The sequence below is a fragment of the Cryptomeria japonica genome, chromosome 11 (genome assembly GCF_030272615.1).
Source record: "Cryptomeria japonica chromosome 11, Sugi_1.0, whole genome shotgun sequence".
NCBI lineage: Eukaryota > Viridiplantae > Streptophyta > Pinopsida > Cupressales > Cupressaceae > Cryptomeria > Cryptomeria japonica.
Genome location: NC_081415.1, coordinates 100,472,738 through 100,489,754, shown reverse-complemented (window position 1 = coordinate 100,489,754; position 17,017 = coordinate 100,472,738). Strand labels below are relative to the sequence as shown.

Below are 17,017 nucleotides of genomic sequence, written 5' to 3'. Positions count from 1 at the left end.
ATAGATCATCAACGAAGATTAACATTAGATATCAAAAGTTGGAGGCAAATCGGAGCTCATAGAACTGTCAAACACTGCACAACCGAATATATTTTTGTAGCACAACATGTAGTGCATGACTTTCAGAGCACCAAACTTGAATACATTAATCTTGAGAAATGAAAACCAACATATCAAAAATGTGCTATCATATCTACAACAAGACAAGAATGTAGAGCACTACAAACCTGTCAATTGTCAATTGAATATCACTAGATTGCAATATCATTAAAGAATATACATTTGGAGCATGAAACTGATTGCCACAACCAACATCAAAACTCAAACACTATGAGAAATGTATCCACAAACTGACACTGTACAATTCCGGAGCAACAGTCTATTGGAAGAGTATACTTACAACCAATGCTAACTGCCTTTCATTCATACATACCTATCTTCCACTATTCTGCACTACCAACGATCTGCAAAGTCATCATACATTGTAAACACTATATATTGCAATATCTGAACCAATCTAGATCATTAGGATTGACATCAAATACAACTAATCAAGCAGTTCTAACAATCTCCCCATTTGTCATTGATGGTCAAACACTTACAACTTATTTTCCATATCTCCCCCTTAGATAATGCTTCCTTAATTCTCAATAATCTCCCCTTTGACAAAAAAGATTATATCTCTCCTAACTTCTTCAAACTTCTCTATTTTGCTAAACTTCTCCAATTTGCCAAACTTCTCCCCCTTTGACATCAAGTACACAGGGTAATGAAAAAGGTTACCAAAATTGCACTACAAAAAGGGTTTTCAATTATGCTTTGCTTAAAAAATTCTTGTGTACTTCTCTTTGAGTTCTAGAAGAAAGGTCTTCCAATAATTCATGACCAAACTAAGACTCACACCCAAACAATCATTTATTATCAACATATCAAATGCTTCAAATAAGGAAACTCAAGATTGAAGGGTTCCTTGCACACTTTTCTGCTTCAATAAGAAGACTGGAAAGATGTTCCAATCTAGCTTCAACCAACTCCTTTACTTTCTAGAAAATACTCACCACATCTTCTTTTTACCTCTGATAATGTATAGGGTTAGACTACAAAGAGTTTATCTTCTTTCTCTGTTCACCATCTCTGCCACTATAAATGTCAAATGATTTACCCATAGAATTCAACTCAAACTCAATGGAATCAATTTTAGCTTTGAAATGTTCCATTGCCGTAGGCCACTGAAGACAATACTTGTACACTTTAACTGCTTCTCCAATACAATCTTTCATTTCTTTAATGCATTCAGACAATCTATTATGAGCATAGGCACACCTCTTCTTCAAATCTTCCTAAACTTCATCTTTTTCACTTGATTCTGTAGGAGGCTGCTTTATACGATTTTCAAGCATTTCAAATAGAATATTCGGGAGGATATTTACAATAGTGTTCACAGAAATATTGTTCCTCAACAAATAATCAACTACAACTTCTTCAATCTTATCTTCTATTAGACTTGTGTGAATATTGTTGTCATTGATGTCAAACCAATTATCCGATTTGGTTCGGATGGTATATGCGATATATTGTTATCAAGCCAGTTATCTGGTTTGGTTGGATGTTGTGTGTAGTGTTGCATGTAGTTGGTGTGTGTAGTTTTTTCTATGAGCAGGTGATGCAAGTTATGGTATTGCTTTGGGACGTGATGTAGTATGGTTGATCTAATGGAGTCATTTTCAAAAGATCCTTATATCCAGAATTTTGAGTTGTGCTTACATTGGTCCTAGTATCAGTTATGTGTTCTAGCATCGACTACTTTGGTTATGGCAGATGTATCTCTTCCTGTCTCGTGGTTCGGTATCTATGGTATGCATATAATTTTTATTCTTGGAGTTTGGAGATGTTATGTTTGGAGTTTTGTGTTTACGGGTCAACTTCTATGGGTTTGGATGACCCCTAGATCCCATTCTGGTAATTAAGGTATATGCATTGGTGAATGAATTGTGTAAAGGGAAGTGTGTAGAGATCTTGGGGAGGTCGACTTATTTATCATGTTAATATTCAAGGCTTTATTGGATAATGTGTTGATCTAGGCCGACACATTATCTCGGTGTGTGAGCTTTTCAGTATATATGTAGAAGTGTGTGATATGTATACATATATAGATATAGAGATAACAAAGAGGCAAGTAACCAAGTGTGAAGTGTGATTTGCATATAGTGAAGGCAGTTGGTGCAGAATCAAAGTGCAGATAGTGTTGCAGTAATCCTTCACCAGATCTGTTGCAAGTGCTTAAGGATAGTTGTACATAGATCTTTCATCAGATCTATTATAGGGTCTGTGAATTGTGATTTGAGCATAGCTTGGAAATGATCTCATGCATTTGGAGATGCAACTTTCTTTAGTTCAATCATACCTGTTGCAGTGAGCATTCCAACAGTAAGTTGCTTTTGTAATCTTGCAATGAGCATTCTAGCAATGAACTATTTTGTATTTTGGCAGCGAGCCGCCAGGTTTTGTAAACACCATATAACTAGTTATATTCTCTTTAGAGTTAACACTCTCCGTGGTTTTTCCCATTTGGGTTTTCCACGTATAAAATCTGGTGCTCCTTTGTGCCTATGTTTTTCATGTTTATTATGTATTTTCTATTTCATGTTTGATATGCTCAATTGATTAGTATGATATATCGGCAATAGATTTAAGATCCGAAGAAAGTTTTAGAATGTGGGAATATTGATTCAACCCCCCTCTCAGTATTTTCTTCAACCAATCCAACAATCTTGATCATACGAAGGTCGCTCAAGCCCCAAATCTCCAATATTTTTCAAGCCATTTGCTTCCCCAAACAAACTTAAAATATTTTCAACACTACAAAGATCATCTTCATCCATACTACCTTCGTGTTTCTCAGTTAAAACTAGCTTTCCCTTAGCTTTTGTAGATGGTTTTGGATCATCAAGGGAAATTATCTCTTTAATCTCTTCACTCTTCATCTTCTTCATCGGTTCCGGAGGGGGCACATCAATTCCTTTTCTTTGGCTTCCTGCCGGAGGAAGGAATCTTCTCAAGAATACTGACAACGCTAAGATCTAGACCAAAGAATAACAACTTCTGAAGTTTCATGAAATGATTCTTGCATGCATGATCTCTCTCTGCCAAATAATCTAGATACTTGTAAATTTGCTTTCCCACAGAAACATTCTATTTCCACAAAACATTCTCTTTCAATAGTAAGGATTTTGTGAAGTAAAACATTAAACTCATGATGAAAGAACCAAATAGGAATATATATCCTGTATTTTTCGTCAAAGTATGGTTGAAATGTTACATTTATTAATGCGAACACATGATAATTATTATGTCGTAATATGCCAAGACTAATAAGATAGAGGGTTACATTATATATAAATCAACTTAATTCGATTCGCTCTTCATGACCTTGTCAACTAGCAATTCAAGTTTCTTTGTTAATCCATTTCACAACCAAAATTTATTAATACATAGAATATTGTGACAATGCTCTTTTTCTTTACTTCTAATTATTTCAATGCCAATGTCCACGAGACGTCGTATCAACTCTATGGTAGTTTTCAAGGACAATCCATAAAGAAGGTATTGTACTTCACCCTTTTATTTAATGGTTAATGAAGTCTTTCCATTATCTATTAGATTTCACCTCAAATATCTAAGGATCTATGTCTAGTTGCAAAACCAAAACTCTAGTTCAACATGCTATCACTATCTAATAAATAGTAATAAAAACTATTTGACATGGTCAAAGGTATTTATAATCAAGGGCATTGCTCCAAGTATGTAGAACATTATAAATATTAGTAGTTGAATTTCAGTCACATATGTTTGTGCAATTATACACAGAGCAAGACAACTGCCAAATTCTCAAACTCCACACAACGTTATTATAACATCTACATGTAAAATATTAGTCGTAGCCCTTTTAACATATAGACAAAAAGTAGAAACATAGAGTAGAATGACCTGTAAGGCACAGGTCCCATGGAGGGGGCTTAACCTCTATTTTTAAGGAAGAGGTGGTCTTATGAAGAAATTATTAGCCCTTATTTTTTAGGAATGCAATTTTAAGCATGTTAGAATGACCTGTAAGGCAGAGGTCCCATGGAAGGGGCTTAACCTCTATTTTTAAGGAAGAGGTGGTCTTATGAAAAAATTATTAGCCCTTATTTTTTAGGAATGAAATTTTAAGCATGTGAAAATTGGTGGAGTTAGAAATTGTCCCACCAGATTAGAAATATTTAATGCCACTTGTCAATCATCTGAATTTTATAAAGAAAACTAAATTTATTTACGACTAAGTTTTTTAGGAAGCCTCCTTCCCAACATGAAATGGTGTTGTTGGTTGTCCCTAGCTTCCAGATGCCTTTCTCACGTGCCTGTTCAATTTCTTTGCCCAAAATTGCAAGTTATAGAGGGTTTCTACCTGCAAAGTCCCTCAACTGTCATGCCAAACCCTCATTCGCACCTTCAAATAGCCACGCCTCACCCTTAGTCTTCCCATACACTGTTCTTCACCTATTGACTTCTTCTACTCTCGTTTATGGCCTGTGAGCATTTCTTCTTCTTCCACTTACAAAATGCCCCTGCTTTATCATGCACATCCTTGTTTTAGTCTTTCTCCACATTCTGCATTACAATTGTATCCACAAATAGAAGAATCAGCCCTAAATGGGTCACAAACTTCATGAGCATGCCTATTTCATCGATCCATCGATGGATGCCCATAGCCTCTTTACAACTCTTATTTCAATATCTCTATTTTGAATTTCTGAAATTTGTGCAATGCACAGAGACCATAGTTCTTGGTGACATTTCACTGTCTCCTCGCTTGTCTTGCCTTCTTTTCCAAGGTGGCTTTACATCTTTCCTCCATCGCAGTCCCCTCGTACTCTCCATTCTTTGTGCCTTCAATACCAACTCAACGAAAAAGAGTGCCTTCCTTCCTCTCACAAATGTGGTCTCATTCACTTTAACCCACATCCTCCTTGGCTGTGCCAAAATGGGAGTTTTGGTGATGCTGTCATTGCAATAGCCCTAGTAGACATGTATGTAAAATGCGGAAGCATAGACTGGCATGAGAATGGTATATCAAAATGCATAAGGTATATGTGATCTTTAACTCATTATGATGATGAATCAAAATATGAATGGAAACGTTGATAACAAATAAATACACACAGTCAAATCCAAAAGCTTTCATCATAATTTTGTAGAAACTTTCCAAAAAGTTGTGTTGCTAGTATTCCCATTAATGGTTGCCCATGCCCCCTTTGTCAGCCACGTACAGGCTTCTTCACCCTACACCATACCATCCCACTTGTACACTACTGTTGTCATACCCACGCCATTCCCATTAATTTGGTTGTCTCCTTTTGCCTCCCTCAACGTTTTAGCAGTCTTTACATTTTTCTTATTTTATTTCCCCGCCAGATGGGCTTGACATGTGGATGTGGCAATACTTACATCACATCCAAAGAGGCGTGCAGGTGCTAGAAACAAAAGCATAAAAATACAGACCAGAACAAACTGTTGTAAGAGAATAAGACCACAAGATATTTACATCCCTCCTAGAGTTCCTCAAACAAGGCATATTGCCCAAATAGAAATATATATACTTTACCACATCCAAACAGGCTGTCTAATGCTAGAAACAAAAGCAGAAAAATACAGATCATAACAAACTGTTTCAAGAGAATAAGAACACAAGACAACAGAGAAAAGAGAAACAACTGTTAAAACAGAGGAAATAACTAATAAGCGTACTTTTCTAGAATGGTAGATGTTTTATAATATCTAGATTAATTTTCTCTTTGTAAGGAGAATGGTTAAGATGTATATAGCATTATTGTAGTGATTTACAATTAACATGTCATTGTTTTGTGTGAAACAAAGTTGCATGGACATGGATACGGATATAAATATGGATACGGACATTTTTTAAGACTTCCAATATGATTACAACTGGATATGTCATTCATAAAATACACATATATTTAACACAATTTTCTAAGTTATTCGAGGAGATTTTCATTACTTCAAAATAATTGCTACATAAATAATAAGTTGATTTAATATTTTACAATATGAAAAAATAGTAAAGTTGCATTAGAAATTAACCCAAAAAATGAGTCACTGAAATAGAAGAACATTCCATTTGTCTTTCTCAATTATTGTAGGTTTTGTTTATACCAATTTTTGTTTTTAAAATGCATGAGTGAAGATTTTTAAAATTAAATTTAGAAAGATTTACTTCAAATTTTAAAAAAATCAAATTACATAATATCTAGCATGATTGGAAATAGAGGTTTTTTGGGCACATGTGGATACAATATTGACATGTATCTGAGCTGTATCAAATACATATCAGTTTTGGATACGGGAATGGATACGGTGATACATGTGCCCGAGGAGGAACAAAAGAGTTTTCGGCTACTCTGATGTGAAAAGATACTACTGTAAAATATATTATTAATATAAAATTTTGAAAACTCAGCCACATGATCCATGGTTTCACATAGCCAAAACCTTCTTCCATGTAGGTCTGGAAGAAATATCCTCCCACCATGCATTCACATGTTTCCTATTCCTAATCAGATATCCCTTATCAGTAGCATAGAAATATCCTCCCACCATGCATTCACATGTTTCCTATTCCTAATCAGATATCCCTTATCAGTAGCTTTCACTATATATTCAGTTGTTGGAAGATGGGACAGGTCAGCAAGGCTGTAAAAGTCCCCTGCCAAGTACTTGCTCTTTGACAACCTCTCTTCATACACATCTAACACTTCACTTAACTTTTGGACACTGCTCTCAATAAGTGCCTTGTCCTGAGGCATATTAATCCTTGGGATGTAGAGCACCTGATAAGGCAATACATCAGCATGAGGACTAAAGTTTTGTCCTTCAACTTCAAGCCATTGTTCAACCAATGCTTTCTCCTCCAAAGTCTTACCCAGCAGGCAAGTCCCCTATCCTGCATATTTTTTCTGAATAGTACCTTATGATAGCCCTTGATTCTGCACATAGTTATCAAATAGAAACTCAGATCTACACTACCCAAATCAGATCTATCTGTACACAGTGATTATATCAATGGCAGATGCACTAACCAGTAAATGTTGAACACACAATAAATGTATCACAGGAAAGTTATTATGTAAGCTACCCAGATAAGTTTTGAATACAAACATTAAAAATATCACATGGAAGAGGATAATCTAAAGTTAGCAAAATCAAGTATATCTATATAAAATGAAAATATCAGACTACCGAGATCATGCTTAAACATATATGCAATTAACATCATTACCAAACAGAGTGAGACTTCCATCCTGGACTACTGGAACTTTTCCAAATGGCTGCATCACACATCATACAAATACAAATTAGTAACAACATAACCCATAAATGGGATATTTTGAAACCAAGAACAGAAAACTTTTATCTTATAAGGAAGGTCCCCTACTTGTAAGGCTAGGAACTCTGGTTTTCTCTGCTCCCCTTTAATTGTATCAACATGCACAACTTCGAACTCGATATCTTTCTCTATCAGACATGCGAGCACCCTTCTGCTGCTGGAGGCATAGGCAGGTCCAAGCAGCTTGACAACCATTTTGATTTTCTTCTTTAATGCAAAGAAAACTATCTTTTTTTCCTATCAGAAGCTCCAAGAGCTTCTATTTGTTTGAGAGAGTTGTGAAGGGAGAGGTATTTGTAGAAGAGGGGAGCTAACAAAAGAATTGGGTAATCTAATTTGTTTATTGTTTGTGTGAATAGGAGCAAAAGAAAACAGGCTAGTTCATACTTTTCTTATATGGTGGGCCAATATCTTCAGAAAATTCAACAGTCTTAGCCTATAAATTTTTAGGACATGGTGGGCTACTAATGTCATTGTACAATTTAAGTGTTTTCATTAAATTTAAGAATAGGACCATAGAATTGGGATTTGATTTTTTTTGTTTGTGTAGATATGAACAAAAGAAAATAGGTCAGTCTATATGTAGCCAGTTTTCACAAAATTCAACTTGTTTACAAAATTCAACTTTTTGTCTTGAATTTAAGGATCGAACAATCTAATTTGATTTTAGTTTATGTGAATATGAACAAAAGAAGAGTCTAAACGGAACCATCTAATTTGATTTTTGTTTGTGTGAATATGAACAAAAGAAGAGTCTATATATGATGGGGCTATATCTTCAAAGAATTCAATATTTCTCCATTGAAATGTATAAAATTGAGACAAGTAATTAATTGAATGAAAAAATGGACTGTCTATTAGAGTATTGATATCTCTTTGAGCTATGGGTTGTGTTATTGCATAATCCATTTATTGTATAATTCATTTAGAGGTACACAATGTCCAGTATTTTTAATAGTATAGCACTAGTCGTCATGAATTTGAAGTTGTTAGTGTTGATCATGAGTACTTACAATTGAATGAAATGTATTTTTTATATCTAAAAAGCAACAAATCGTGTTATGTCACATTGAGGTGCCCCGATAAAACATGATTTAATGCACAAATATTATAACTTAAATGCAAACTACTTGTCCACCCTTTATCAAGGTCTTTATGTGGTGTCATATTTGATGATTTGGACCAAAAACCAACCTTATAAGTAAGGGTCTTGCCAAGTAAGCCATTGGGAAAAATAGGAGTGATTGAAATTGTCATGAATGACTTTCAAAGGTGGAAATTAGATCGTCCAACTATTAGATCCTCTCCTCTACCTCTTGTATTTTTATATAGAGACCTCAAATGAAAATAAATTCTTGTAGCTGAAACAACATATTTATTTTGATTAGATTAGTTTTTTTTTTTCTCCTAATCTTTTTCTATAAATGCTGCTAGAATTTGGTACTCCTCTTGAAATCTACGAACATATCTAGAAAATAGATTTTATTATGCTTATAGAAAAATTCGCTATACACAAGAGTGCCTTGTTCCCCCGTTGATTATGGCACTACCTTGACTCACATTGTTAGAGCCTAGATTTCATCAATGTTACTAATGATGTCAAGTGCTTGGCAGTTTAAGATGGCAGTTTAAGTTGTTATACAAGTCTGAGGGTTTTTACACTGTGGCAGTTTAAGCTGTTATAAAACATCATTTGATATAAACAATTTCTTGTTGAATGAAGATAATAATTGAAAAAGAAAAATTATTTTTTAAGAAATCATTTTTAATTTCTTTAAATAAAAAATTTAGAGTTTTCTAAGCTATATATATATATATTGATATTGTTGTTCTAAAATAAAGTAATTGTAATAGCAGCAATTATTTTAAGATTATAATTATTTTCTCTAAACAATAAGAATACCAATACTTTTTAATATTGATAAGTACTTAAAAGAGATTAATAGTCTAGATGTTCCCCATCGTTGCCTGTAGGGGAAGGATTCTATGATTTGACATACTCTTAAGATTGGGGCTTAGCTTATAAAACAAGAGCTCTTTTGGATATGTAACAGGGCTCAAGAACTTTGTTTTGGTTGGAATCCTGGGATGGTCACCCTCCAATCCTTTCAATGTGATAGTTTTATTGCAGCTAGTTGGCACAAGGTGGCATATTATAAGATTGTTCAACATTTGGGACCAATGAAAGTTTGTAGGTGGAAGGATCCTTGCGAATGGCCACTTGGATGGACAGAGGCAAATTACCAAGAGTTAGCTCATCCTTGCAAGTAGGGAGTGTGATTTACATCTAGGGATTAGTATCTTGATATGGGGTCGTGATTCCACAGGTAAGTACTTGGTGGCTGTAGGATACTTGGAGCTTGTTAGAAAAATGTATGGTAGATTATGGGTGTCATGGTGGAAACAAGTTAGAACAAATTTTCTTTGCCCAAATGCACTTTTTTTTTGTGGTTGATTGTTCAAGATTGATGCCTTAGGATAATTTATGCAAATGTGGCTTCCAAGGTCCATCCATTTGTGTAATGTGTTTTAAAAGTGAAGAATGTACTCATTTTTTCTTTTGAATAGTGTACTTTCTCTTGGGAAATTTGATATTTTATGGTGGGGAATTTGGAATTAGGCCTATTTACATGCCTCCTTAGTGGCTGACTTTTGGGATCGGTCGGGTCAACCTCCAGTTAAGACTTCTTTTCTTCATGTAGTTTGGGCTATTGGGGCTACTTTCATTTTATGTCATCTCTGGTTGGAAATAAATTATCGAATCTTTCAGGGCACAAAGTTAGTTGTTCAAAAATTGTGGGGGAAATTGTTCGCATACTTCAAGAGACTATTTCGGCTAAGTGTGATATGTTTAGTTTAATGGATCCTAGGGATGTGGATATTTCTTTAAGGTTGAGCTTCTCTGCTTAGAGGATTGTTACTTCTACGGATGCCTAATGTAGATAGCCAAAGTGGAAGATTGTTTGTGTGGCCAATGACTTCCTCCCCTTCAAGGAGTTCTAAAGACAAATACTAATGGATCTTCTAGGGGAAATCCTGGGCATGCAGGTGTTGGGGGAAATGGTAAAGATAGTGTTGGTGTTGTTCGATTTTTCTTTTCCATTTATAAAGGGTTTCACAAGATTAAATTCATGGAGGCTTTTCCCATCTTGTATGCTATGGGGAGAGGTTGTGCTCTTTGTTGGAAACAAATTATTTGAGTCGAATTCACAAGTTTTTATGAATATGTTGAATGAACAGTGTTTGGATGATTCTAATTGGCATTTAGTTGTAGTTATTAGGTAGATTCTAAGTTTGAGTATGTCTTTTGACTCTATTACCTTTTCTCACATCCCTTGAGAGTGGAATAGAGTAGCATATTGCTTGGCCAAATGAAAACACATTTTCCATTGGATCTATCTCATATGTTTGAGCAATTTGTTATCGAAGATAAGGATGTAAAATTGTTTGCACTTTATTGGGCTACTGGCTAGTTTTTTTGTTTGTAATTTTCTTCTATGGCTGATAAATTTTACCCCTTTTCTCAAAAAAAAAGAAAAGAATACCAATACTTTTTTCATAGATTTTTCCTTGGCATATTGTGAAGGTTTGACACGGACACAAATGGACCCAACTCAAACTTAACAATACAAGACCCTTTGAGACTTTACAAACTGCCTAAATGTATTGACAAAGAAAAATCATTGCAAAACTACCACCTTGCTGCCATATTGATAGACCCTTACATAGTCACCCATAACTTTCGCAAATGAACAAATTTATTCAATCTCACTGGTGAAAGTCTTCGTAACTTGGTTATACAAAACATATCCAAAAATCAGCAAAATCCAACGGTGGAAATGTGAGGTATGGCTCCCGTATTAGGACTGTATTTTCTGCAATAGTCTACCCCTAAAATTTCAGACCTTTACTCCCACAATGCACATGCCATCTTGTGCATGGCCTCCTGAAACCAAATCTTATGAAAATATACAATATAATACACCATCATACCCATTTGTGGGGTTAGATCAATCTGAAAATAAAATATACAACATTTTTATGCTCACTATTAACCCTATGGCAGGGATATGACTGTTTTCACAAGAAATTAGACATCTTCACCAAAACAAAACCAAATCACTTCAAACCAAAGCCAAAATAAACTTAGTTAATTATAGAAATATCTCCAACCATGAAGGAATGAAAACTAATTCATAAAAGCACTCAAAACAATGGAAAATCAGACTATTCTATGTGGAAACCTAGAAAATACACATGAAAATCAGATTTTTATTGCTTCAAAACTCCAAACCCGATCAAAACACCTTTACCAACCACCACAAATGATTCAATTTCATCCATTTATAACCCTCAAGGCCTTCTAGGTCAAAATCCATACTAAAACCAACTTATAACTAACTTATGACAACTTTTTGCATTCTTGACAACTTTTTGACAACAAAAAGTTGCTCCAAAGTTGTCAAGTTTGACAACTATGTATGTCAACTTGCCAAAACTATATATAAAACTTTTGAAACATTAAAATGGTCATTAGATGACCTTATAAACATATTTTATCCACCTAAACACACTTCTACCCCAAAAACCCAATTTTAGCCTTTTTTAGGCCTAATTGCTCAAAATGGCAATTTTACACTTTTTGACCATTACATTGCATTTCACTACATTTTATGGCTCACATGGACATGTTACATCATTTAAAGACCTTATAGGTCTTTTTTGTCTTCATTTTTTCATCAAATCCTCCATAGGGCCTACCAGTGACCCTGCTCCACCTTGTCTTCCTGGGTGCTCCTGCACCATACTCCCGGGGATAAAAAGAATGCAAGGTCCCCTTGCATGGCTGCCTCCTCTTCCTAGTTTTCCAATTCATTGGAACTTGCATTGTATTCCCTACAAAAAATTGTACATGCTTTGGCAACTCATGGCACCTCCTCTCAAAAAAATGGTACTCAAGGTAAGCACCTCCAACATGATCATCCTTGTAAACACTCAGCAAACCTACATACAAAACGTTAGGATAAACAAAAACATCATTTTCATTGATTACAATATCATCTTGTTCCAGCAAACCCATTGAAATCTCTTCATATTTAAAATGCCATTCTCCTTGGCATGTCACCATAACTGCACCCATCATCAAGGCTTCATCATGAGCCTTCTTCTTTGTTGCAACTAGCCTCTTCCCAGGCCAAACTACCTTCTTGTTCACCCTCAAGTGCCAACTCTTTGTTGTACCCTCTAGGTTTTCCAATTTCAACTTCATTTGTGCTTCCCTAAGTTCATCTTCCTTTCTCTTTTTCTCTAGTTCCTCTTTAAGCTCCCTCAATCTTGCTTCATTCGCTTCTAAAGCCCTTCTTAAACTTCTCAACTCATCTCGTTTCTTTTCTTCTTCTTCTCTCTTCATTCTTTCTACTTCTTGTTTCCTCAACTCTTCTTCCTCTCTTTTCTTCTTTCCACCAAACATTAGTTCTTTCCACTTCTTGTAAGCACCTACTATCTCTTTCTCAGATTTTGTTAACTCCATCTTCACCCCTATATCCCAGACCTTTCGTTGGCTCTGATACCACTTTGATGCGGACACAAATGGACCCAACTCAAACTTAACAATACAAGACCCTTTGAGACTTTACAAACTGCCTCAATGTATTGACAAAGAAAAATCATTGCAAAACTACCACCTTTCTGCCATATTGATAGACCCTTACACAGTCACCCATAAATTTTGCAAATGAACAAATTTATTCGATCTCTCTGGTGAAAGTCTTCGTAACTTGGTTATACAAAACATATCCAAAACTCAGAAAAATCCAACGGTGGAAATGTGAGATATGGCTCCCGTATTAGGACTGTATTTTCTACAACAGTCTGCCCCTAAAATTTCAGACCTTTACTCCCACAATGCACATGCCATCTTATGCATGGCCTCCTGAAACCAAATCTTATGAAAATATACAATATAATACACCATCATACCCATTTGTGGGGTTAGATCAATCTGGAAATAAAATATACAACATTTTTATGCTCACTATTAACCCTATGGCAGGGATATGACTGTTTTCACAAGAAATTAGACATCTTCACCAAAACAAAACCAAATCACTTCAAACCAAAGCCAAAATAAACTTAGTTAATTATAGAAAAATCTCCAACCATGAAGGAATGAAAACTAATTCACAAAAGCACTCAAAACAATGGAAAATCAGACTGTTCTATGTGGAAACCTGGAAAATACACATGAAAATCAGATTTTTATTGCTTCAAAACTCCAAACCCGATCAAAACACCTTTACCAACCACCACAAATGATTCAATTTCATCCATTTATAACCCTCAAGGCCTTCTAGGTCTAAATCTATCCTAAAACCAACTTATAACTAACTTATGACAACTTTTTGCAATCTTGACAACTTTTTGACAACAAAAAGTTGCTCCAAAGTTGTCAAGTTTGACAACTATGTATGTCAACTTGCCAAAACTATATATAAAACTTATAAAACATTAAAATGGTCATTAGATGACCTTATAAACATATTTTATCCACCTAAACACACTTCTATCTCAAAAACCCAATTTTAGCCTTTTCTAGGCCTAATTGCTCAAAATGGCAATTTTACACTTTTTGACCATTACATTGCATTTCACTACATTTTATGGCTCACATGGACATGTTACATCATTTAAAGACCTTATAGGTCTTGTTTGTCTTCATTTTTTCATCAAATCCTCCATAGGGCCTACCAGTGACCCTGCTCCACCTTGTCTTCCTGGGTGCTCTTGCACCAAGGTTCTATCGCATAAATTTTGTCTTGTCTATTATTCTCTTATTCTATTTTATTTTCTTAATTATTTTTTCATAACTAATTTGTGTTGTAAAATTATTTAATTTTGTGGGGTTATGTTTCCTCTTATGCAACAAGTGGTGTAAAACAAGTTTCTGTTGGCATATGATGAACCCGTATGATGGTATGATGATATGATGATAATGTATGTTGTCATTGATGTTAACAAGTGCAGGTGAACCAATATGAAGATTGGAAGAAGTTGTTATTGATGTTCAAGTTGGAGAACCAGTATGAAGAGATGTAGTGGACCGGTGTCAGGGTTTCACTAAGTGTGACTACCAGTTGGTAGTCTCAGCTCTAGGGTTTCTGGTTTGGCAATCTAGCTTGTGCGATGCAACTGGTGACATTTTGTGATGAGTTAGCTAAGAGATAAGGATGAAATCAAGATGCCACGTTAGTTTTGTGCACGTGAAGGATTTCCTTGAGGATCTTGCATGTGAAGATCGATTGCATTAAATGTCTACCTCAGGAATGAACATTCTTCTTAGTAGTATGTGAAGAGAGCATGATGGGTTATTGATTTCCATATGCAGTGGAGAATGGACGATGTAGAATGACTTGTGATCTGTTTGAGATTGTTTCATTCTATGCAAAGTGTTTTGAACGGTCAGGATTGGACCACCTGTAATTGTAAACCTAAAATATTTAGGGTTTAGGGTTTATGCTACCGACCTAATTGTTGTCTATAGCGTTGATGATGTTTGTTATTGTTTGTGTTGGCAAATTTTGTGTTTGTATTCGAGTGATGAGATACTTTCCAGACCAGTGAGTGGAAAACTACAGAGTGTGATTGTAGAGTAGAGGAACTGAAAAGGATCTACCTTAGCATGTATTGTTGTTATCAGATCAGAGCTTTACCTATTGTCTTCTAACCATTTCAACAGTTGGAAAATCTATTTACCTAGTAGCTTTAACAGGATTATTGAAAATCCTCTAACCAGGTGACTCAAGATCATTGAGTTCATCAAATCCTCTAGCAAGGTAACCTTTAACAAGGTTTCAACCTTTAATAGGGTATATAGCCATCCCTTAAGAGGGTGATCTTGAGTCACCTAGTTAGAGGATGTATGAGACACTCTGGAAACCATTTATGGTGGTGATGAGCATGTCAAGCAAGCTAAGGAAGAGAGCCTTAGAGGAAAATTTGAAGACATGAGGATGGTTGAAGAAGAGACCATTCAACGGTATGACATAAGGATCAAGACCATGGTTGGAGATATCAAGAGCATCGGTGGAACAATTGATGATGCCACTGTTGTCAGTAAAGTTTTGAGATCATTGTTACCGGTCTATGCAATCAGAGTTGTTGTTATTAAGGAGCTAAGGTCTATCAACAAAACCAAGGTATCCTTAGACTCTATCATTGCAAAGTTGACTGCATATGAGTTAAATAGCTATGATGGTAGTGTTCAGAAGACCGAGTCAACTTTTAGAGCATCTATTGAACCAACGAGAAAAGGCAAAGAAGTAAGTACCAGTTTTGAATCCAGGCAATGCAGAGATATGGATGCTGAAGAGATTCTGATGGAGTTTGAAGCTCTTCTTGCCAAGAGACTTCCAAAAGGCATCAGAAAATACAGAGGTAAGATTCCTTTAAAACATTTTTCCTGCAATAAGATAGGACATATAGCTGTTAACTATCCTAACAATGACAATAAGGATAAACCAGAGAGGTTTAGAAAGTATAAAGGAGGAGGTAGGAGAAATTGTCTTGTTGCAGTGGATGAAGGTGTTACTGATGAAGAATCTGAGGATGAAGAGAAAGAGGATATAGTGTTTGTAGATGTAAAGGAAGAAGTGTCTGACAAGAAAGCCCTTGTCTCTTGCATTGATAACTCAAATGAGTGGATTATTGATAGTGGGTGTTCTCACCACATGACTGGTGACCGGAGAAAATTTTTGTCTCTGGAAGAATATGATGGAGGTGTTGTCCAGTTTGGCAACGATGCACCATGTTTGGTGAAAGGTAAAGGATCCATCTCACTGAATGGAAAGAGCGGTGTGGATGATGTCTACTGGGTAGAAGGTCTTAAGCATAACCTTTTGAGTGTTGCTCAACTAAATGACAAAGGACTCATTCTAGAGTTCAAAGGTGGAGTCTGTAGTATAATTGGAAAGAGTGGTGAACTTATTGCCATCGGTAAGAAGACCACAGGTAATTTGTTTCAGTTGAATGCCAAGATTAGTCAGTGTCTAATGGCAAAGTTTGATGACAGTTGGATATGGCATAGGAGACTTTGTCATATGAATTTTGATAATATTGTAAAGGCGAGTGAGATCAAGGCAGTAAGAGGATTGCCTTTGCTAAACAAATCAGAGAATTATTTGTGTAGAGAATGCCAACTTGGGAAGATGTCTTCCTCAACTTTCAAAGGTAAGTCTTTTTTAGCAGAGAACTTACTTGATCTTGTACACACAGATCTGTGTGGTCCAATGAAAAATAGAAATATTCATGGAGATAGGTATTTCACGTTTCTTACTAATGACTACTCAAGAATGATGTGGGTCACCTTCTTTAAAGACAAGCTTGATCTTGTACACACAGATCTGTGTGGTCCAATGAAAAATAGAAATATTCATGGAGATAGGTATTTCACGTTTCTTACTAATGACTACTCAAGAATGATGTGGGTCACCTTCTTTAAAGACAAGCTTGATCTTGTACACACAGATCTGTGTGGTCCAATGAAAAATAGAAATATTCATGGAGATAGGTATTTCA

General features: G+C 35.5%; 1 pseudogene; it reads right to left on the bottom strand.

The window, feature by feature from the left end:
* Positions 1–6,320: 6,320 nt before the first annotated feature.
* Positions 6,321–7,696, bottom strand: LOC131041297 (glutathione S-transferase F10-like; annotated as a pseudogene).
* Positions 7,697–17,017: the final 9,321 nt, after the last annotated feature.